The sequence below is a fragment of the Spermophilus citellus genome (assembly GCF_964194105.1).
Source record: "Spermophilus citellus genome assembly, contig: SCAFFOLD_59, whole genome shotgun sequence".
Classification (NCBI taxonomy): domain Eukaryota; kingdom Metazoa; phylum Chordata; class Mammalia; order Rodentia; family Sciuridae; genus Spermophilus; species Spermophilus citellus.
In genome coordinates, this window is record NW_027673003.1 from 2,808,196 (window position 1) to 2,816,125 (window position 7,930).

Consider the following 7,930-nt stretch of genomic DNA (forward strand, 5'->3'; position numbering starts at 1 on the left):
AGAGGAAACAAAACATAGAGACAGAACGTGAAACTACTTTACTGTGTAAAGTTTCAAGAAGCTAGCACAAACCGTGTTGGATTTAGAGTTCCAAATATATGTATCAATATAGGAGAAAAAAGAGTGAAACCTAAAAATTCAAACTGTTACAGGAAATGAACGCTTCAACATAGAAGAACGACATTTGGGGAACCAAGTCGCCTTAGTGTACTGATCATTACCTGAAAGTATCATCCAGTTTGGGTGAAAAAATATTTGCTGAGATTTCTGGAGATTCGTAATTTTTGGAAGCTTGGAAACCCCTTTCCATGAAAGTGTTTCTCGCCAGTCACTGCTTAGGGGTAAATCAAGAGGAAACAAAACATAGAGACAGAACGTGAAACTACTTTACTGTGTCAAGTTTCAAGAAGCTAGCACAAACCATGTTGGATTTAGAGTTCAAAATACATGTATCAATATAGGAGAAAACAGAGTGAAACCTAAAAATTCAAACTGTTACTGGAAATGAACGCTTCAACATAGAAGAACGGCATTTGGGGAACCAAGTCGACTTAGTGTACTGATCATTACCTGAAAGTATCATCCAGTTTGGGTGAAAAAATATTTGCTGAGATTTCTGGAGATTCGTAATTTTTGGAAGCTTGGAAACCCCTTTCCATGAAAGTGTTTCTCGCCAGTCACTGCTTAGGGCTACATCAAGAGGAAACAAAACATAGAGACAGAACGTGAAACTACTTTACTGTGTCAAGTTTGAGAAGCTAGCACAAACCGTGTCGGATTTAGAGTTCCAAATACATGTATCAATATAGGAGAAAACAGAGTGAAACCTAAAAATTCAAACTGTTACTGGAAATGAATGCTTCAACATAGAAGAACGACATTTGGGGAACCAAGTCGCCTTAGTGTACTGATCATTACCTGAAAGTATCATCCAGTTTGGGTGAAAAAATATTTGCTGAGATTTCTGGAGATTCGTAATTTTTGGAAGCTTGGAAACCCCTTTCCATGGAAGTGTTTCTCGCCAGTCACTGCTTAGGGCTACATCAAGAGGAAACAAAACATAGAGATAGAACGTGAAACTACTTTACTGTGTCAAGTTTCAAGAAGCTAGCACAAACCGTGTTGGATTTAGAGTTCCAAATACATGTATCAATATAGGAGAAAACAGAGTGAAACCTAAAAATTCAAACTGTTACTGGAAATGAACGCTTCAACATAGAAGAACGACATTTGGGGAACCAAGTCGCCTTAGTGTAATGATCATTACCTGAAAGTATCATCCAGTTTGGGTGAAAAAATATTTGCTGAGATTTCTGGAGATTCGTAATTTTTGGAAGCTTGGCAACCCCTTTCCATGAAAGTGTTTCTCGCCAGTCACTGCTTAGGGCTACATCAAGAGGAAACAAAACATAGAGACAGAACGTGAAACTACTTTACTGTGTCAAGTTTGAAGAAGCTAGCACAAACCGTGTTGGATTTAGAGTTCCAAATACATGTATCAATATAGGAGAAAACAGAGTGAAACCTAAAAATTCAAACTGTTACTGGAAATGAACGCTTCAACATAGAAGAACGACATTTGGGGAACCAAGTCGCCTTAGTGTACTGATCATTACCTGAAAGTATCATCCAGTTTGGGTGAAAAAATATTTGCTGAGATTTCTGGAGATTCGTAATTTTTGGAAGCTTGGAAACCCCTTTCCATGGAAGTGTTTCTCGCCAGTCACTGCTTAGGGCTACATCAAGAGGAAACAAAACATAGAGACAGAACGTGAAACTACTTTACTGTGTCAAGTTTCAAGAAGCTAGCACAAACTGTGTTGGATTTAGAGTTCCAAATACATCTATCAATATAGGAGAAAACAGAGTGAAACCTAAAAATTCAAACTGTTATGGGAAAGGAACGCTTCAACATAGAAGAACGAAATTTGGGGAACCAAGTCGCCTTAGTGTACTGATCATTACCTGAAAGTATCATCCAGTTTGGGTGAAAATATTTGCTGAGATTTCTGGAGATTCGTAATTTTTGGAAGCTTGGCAACCCCTTTCCATGAAAGTGTTTCTCGCCAGTCAGTGCTTAGGGCTACATCAAGAGGAAACAAAACATAGAGATAGAACATGAAACTACTTTACTGTGTAAAGTTTCAAGAAGCTAGCACAAACCGTGTTGGATTTAGAGTTCCAAATACATGTATCAATATAGGAGAAAACAGAGTGAAACCTAAAAATTCAAACTGTTACTGGAAATGAACGCTTCAACATAGAAGAACGACATTTGGGGAACCAAGTCGCCTTAGTGTACTGATCATTACCTGAAAGTATCATCCAGTTTGGTTGAAAAAATATTTGCTGAGATTTCTGGATATTCGTAATTTTTGGAAGCTTGGCAACCCCTTTCCATGGAAGTGTTTCTCGCCAGTCACTGCTTAGGGCTACATCAAGAGGAAAGAAAACATAAAGATAGAACGTGAAACTACTTTACTGTGTCAAGTTTCAAGAAGCTAGCACAAACCGTGTTGGATTTAGAGTTCCAAATTCATGTATGTATATAGGAGAAAACAGAGTGAAACCTAAAAATTCAAACTGTTACTGGAAATGAACGCTTCAACATAGAAGAACGACATTTGGGGAACCAAGTCGCATTAGTGTACTGATCATTACCTGAAAGTATCATCCAGTTTGGGTGAAAAAATATTTGCTGAGATTTCTGGAGATTCGTAATTTTTGGAAGCTTGGCAACCCTTTTCCAAGGAAGTGTTTCTCGCCCGTCACTGCTTAGGGCTACATCAAGAGGAAACAAAACATAGAGACAGAACGTGAAACTACTTTACTGTGTCAAGTTTCAAGAATCTAGCAGAAACCGTGTTGGATTTAGAGTTCCAAATACATCTATCAATATAGGAGAAAACAGAGTGAAACCTAAAAATTCAAACTGTTACTGGAAATGAACGCTTCAACATAGAAGAACGACATTTGGGGAACCAAGTCGCCTTAGTGTACTGATCATTACCTGAAAGTATCATCCAGTTTGGGTGAAAAAATATTTGCTGAGATTTCTGAAGATTCGTAACTTTTGGAAGCTTGGCAACCCCTTTCCATGAAAGTGTTTCTCGCCAGTCACTGCTTAGGTCTACATCAAGAGGAAACAAAACATAGAGATGGAACGTGAAACTACTTTACTTTGTCAAGTTTCAAGAAGCTAGCACAAACCGTGTTGGATTTAGAGTTCCAAATACATGTATCAATATAGGAGAAAACAGAGTGAAACCTAAAAATTCAAACTGTTACTAAAAATGAACGCTTCAACATAGAAGAACGGCATTTGGGGAACCAAGTCGCCTTAGTGTACTGATCATTACCTGAAAGTATCATCCAGTTTGGGTGAAAAAATATTTGCTGAGATTTCTGGAGATTCGTAATTTTTTGAGCTTGGCAACCCCTTTCAATGAAAGTGTTTCTCGCCAGTCACTGCTTAGGGCTACATCAAGAGGAAACAAAACATAGAGACAGAACGTGAAACTACTTTACTGTGTCAAGTTTCAAGAAGCTAGCACAAACCGTGTTGGATTTAGAGTTCCAAATACATCTATCAATATAGGAGAAAACAGAGTGAAACCTAAAAATTCAAACTGTTACTGGAAATGAACGCTTCAACATAGAAGAACGAAATTTGGGGAACCAAGTCGCCTTAGTGTACTGATCATTACCTGAAAGTATCATCCAGTTTGGGTGAAAAAATATTTGCTGAGATTTCTGGAGATTCGTAATTTTTGGATGCTTGGCAACCCCTTTCCATGAAAGTGTTTCACACCAGTCAGTGCTTAGGGCTACATCAAGAGAAAACAAAACATAGAGATAGAACGTGAAACTACTTTACTGTTTCAAGTTTCAAGAAGCTAGCACAAACCGTGTTGGATTTAGAGTTCCAAATACATGTATCAATATAGGAGATAACAGAGTGAAACCTAAAAATTCAAACTGTTACTGGAAATGAACGCTTCAACATAGAAGAACGACATTTGGGGAACCAAGTCGCCTTAGTGTACTGATCATTACCTGAAAGTATCATCCAGTTTGGGTGAAAAAATATTTGCTGAGATTTCTGGAGATTCGTAATTTTTGGAAGCTTGGAAACCCCTTTCCATGGAAGTGTTTCTCGCCAGTCACTGCTTAGGGCTACATCAAGAGGAAACAAAACATAGAGACAGAACGTGAAACTACTTTACTGTGTCAAGTTTCAAGAAGCTAGCACAAACCGTGTTGGATTTAGAGTTCCAAATACATCTATCAATATAGGAGAAAACAGAGTGAAACCTAAAAATTCAAACTGTTATGGGAAAGGAACGCTTCAACATAGAAGAACGACATTTGGGGAACCAAGTCGCCTTAGTGTACTGATCATTACCTGAAAGTATCATCCAGTTTGGGTGAAAATATTTGCTGAGATTTCTGGAGATTCGTAATTTTTGGAAGCTTGGCAACCCCTTTCCATGAAAGTGTTTCTCGCCAGTCACTGCTTAGGGCTACATCAAGAGGAAACAAAACATAGAGATAGAACATGAAACTACTTTACTGTGTAAAGTTTCAAGAAGCTAGCAAAAACCGTGTTGGATTTAGAGTTCCAAATACATCTATCAATATAGGAGAAAACAGAGTGAAACCTAAAAATTCAAACTGTTACTGGAAATGAACGCTTCAACATAGAAGAACGACATTTGGGGAACCAAGTCGCCTTAGTGTACTGATCATTACCTGAAAGTATCATCCAGTTTGGGTGAAAAAACATTTCCTGAGATTTCTGGAGATTCGTAATTTTTGGAAGCTTGGAAACCCCTTTCCATGAAAGTTTTTCTCGCCAGTCACTGCTTAGGGCTACATCAAGAGGAAACAAAACATAGAGACAGAACGTGAAACTACTTTACTGTATCAAGTTTCAAGAAGCTAGCACAAACCGTGTTGGATTTAGAGTTCCAAATATATGTATCAATATAGGAGAAAACAGAGTGAAACCTAAAAATTCAAACTGTTACAGGAAATGAACGCTTCAACATAGAAGAACGACATTTGGGGAACCAAGTCGCCTTAGTGTACTGATCATTACCTGAAAGTATCATCCAGTTTGGGTGAAAAAATATTTGCTGAGATTTCTGGAGATTCGTAATTTTTGGAAGCTTGGAAACCCCTTTCCATGAAAGTGTTTCTCCCCAGTCACTGCTTAGGGGTACATCAAGAGGAAACAAAACATAGAGACAGAACGTGAAACTACTTTACTGTGTCAAGTTTCAAGAAGCTAGCACAAACCGTGTTGGATTTAGAGTTCCAAATACATGTATCAATATAGGAGAAAACAGAGTGAAACCTAAAAATTCAAACTGTTACTGGAAATGAACGCTTCAACATAGAAGAACGGCATTTGGGGAACCAAGTCGACTTAGTGTACTGATCATTACCTGAAAGTATCATCCAGTTTGGGTGAAAAAATATTTGCTGAGATTTCTGGAGATTCGTAATTTTTGGAAGCTTGGAAACCCCTTTCCATGAAAGTGTTTCTCGCCAGTCACTGCTTAGGGCTACATCAAGAGGAAACAAAACATAGAGACAGAACGTGAAACTACTTTACTGTGTCAAGTTTGAGAAGCTAGCACAAACCGTGTCGGATTTAGAGTTCCAAATACATGTATCAATATAGGAAAAAACAGAGTGAAACCTAAAAATTCAAACTGTTACTGGAAATGAATGCTTCAACATAGAAGAACGACATTTGGGGAACCAAGTCGCCTTAGTGTACTGATCATTACCTGAAAGTATCATCCAGTTTGGGTGAAAAAATATTTGCTGAGATTTCTGGAGATTCGTAATTTTTGGAAGCTTGGAAACCCCTTTCCATGGAAGTGTTTCTCGCCAGTCACTGCTTAGGGCTACATCAAGAGGAAACAAAACATAGAGACAGAACGTGAAACTACTTTACTGTGTCAAGTTTCAAGAAGCTAGCACAAACCGTGTTGGATTTAGAGTTCCAAATACATGTATCAATATAGGAGAAAACAGAGTGAAACCTAAAAATTCAAACTGTTACTGGAAATGAACGCTTCAACATAGAAGAACGACATTTGGGGAACCAAGTCGCCTTAGTGTAATGATCATTACCTGAAAGTATCATCCAGTTTGGGTGAAAAAATATTTACTGAGATTTCTGGAGATTCGTAATTTTTGGAAGCTTGGCAACCCCTTTCCATGAAAGTGTTTCTCGCCAGTCACTGCTTAGGGCTACATCAAGAGGAAACAAAACATAGAGACAGAACGTGAAACTACTTTACTGTGTCAAGTTTGAAGAAGCTAGCACAAACCGTGTTGGATTTAGAGTTCCAAATACATGTATCAATATAGGAGAAAACAGAGTGAAACCTAAAAATTCAAACTGTTACTGGAAATGAACGCTTCAACATAGAAGAACAACATTTGGGGAACCAAGTCGCCTTAGTGTACTGATCATTACCTGAAAGTATCATCCAGTTTGGGTGAAAAAATATTTGCTGAGATTTCTGGAGATTCGTAATTTTTGGAAGCTTGGAAACCCCTTTCCATGGAAGTGTTTCTCGCCAGTCACTGCTTAGGGCTACATCAAGAGGAAACAAAACATAGAGACAGAACGTGAAACTACTTTACTGTGTCAAGTTTCAAGAAGCTAGCACAAACCGTGTTGGATTTAGAGTTCCAAATACATCTATCAATATAGGAGAAAACAGAGTGAAACCTAAAAATTCAAACTGTTATGGGAAAGGAACGCTTCAACATAGAAGAACGACATTTGGGGAACCAAGTCGCCTTAGTGTACTGATCATTACCTGAAAGTATCATCCAGTTTGGGTGAAAATATTTGCTGAGATTTCTGGAGATTCGTAATTTTTGGAAGCTTGGCAACCCCTTTCCATGAAAGTGTTTCTCGCCAGTCACTGCTTAGGGCTACATCAAGAGGAAACAAAACATAGAGATAGAACATGAAACTACTTTACTGTGTAAAGTTTCAAGAAGCTAGCACAAACCGTGTTGGATTTAGAGTTCCAAATACATCTATCAATATAGGAGAAAACAGAGTGAAACCTAAAAATTCAAACTGTTACTGGAAATGAACGCTTCAACATAGAAGAACGACATTTGGGGAACCAAGTCGCCTTAGTGTACTGATCATTACCTGAAAGTATCATCCAGTTTGGTTGAAAAAATATTTGCTGAGATTTCTGGAGATTCGTAATTTTTGGAAGCTTGGCAACCCCTTTCCATGGAAGTGTTTCTCGCCAGTCACTGCTTAGGGCTACATCAAGAAGAAAGAAAACATAAAGATAGAACATGAAACTACTTTACTGTGTCAAGTTTCAAGAAGCTAGCACAAACCGTGTTGGATTTAGAGTTCCAAATACATGTATCTATATAGGAGAAAACAGAGTGAAACCTAAAAATTCAAACTGTTACTGGAAATGAACGCTTCAACATAGCAGAACGACATATGGGTAACCAAGTCGCCTTAGTGTACTGATCATTACCTGAAAGTATCATCCAGTTTGGGTGAAAAAATATTTGCTGAGATTTCTGGAGATTCGTAATTTTTGGAAGCTTGGAAACCCCTTTCCATGAAAGTGTTTCTCGCCAGTCACTGCTTAGGTCTACATCAAGAGGAAACAAAACATAGAGATGGAACGTGAAACTACTTTACTTTGTCAAGTTTCAAGAAGCTAGCACAAACCGTGTTGGATTTAGAGTTCCAAATACATGTATCAATATAGGAGAAAACAGAGTGAAACCTAAAAATTCAAACTGTTACTAAAAATGAACGCTTCAACATAGAAGATCGGCATTTGGGGAACCAAGTCGCCTTAGTGTACTCATCATTACCTGAAAGTATCATCCAGTTTGGGTGAAAAAATATTTGCTG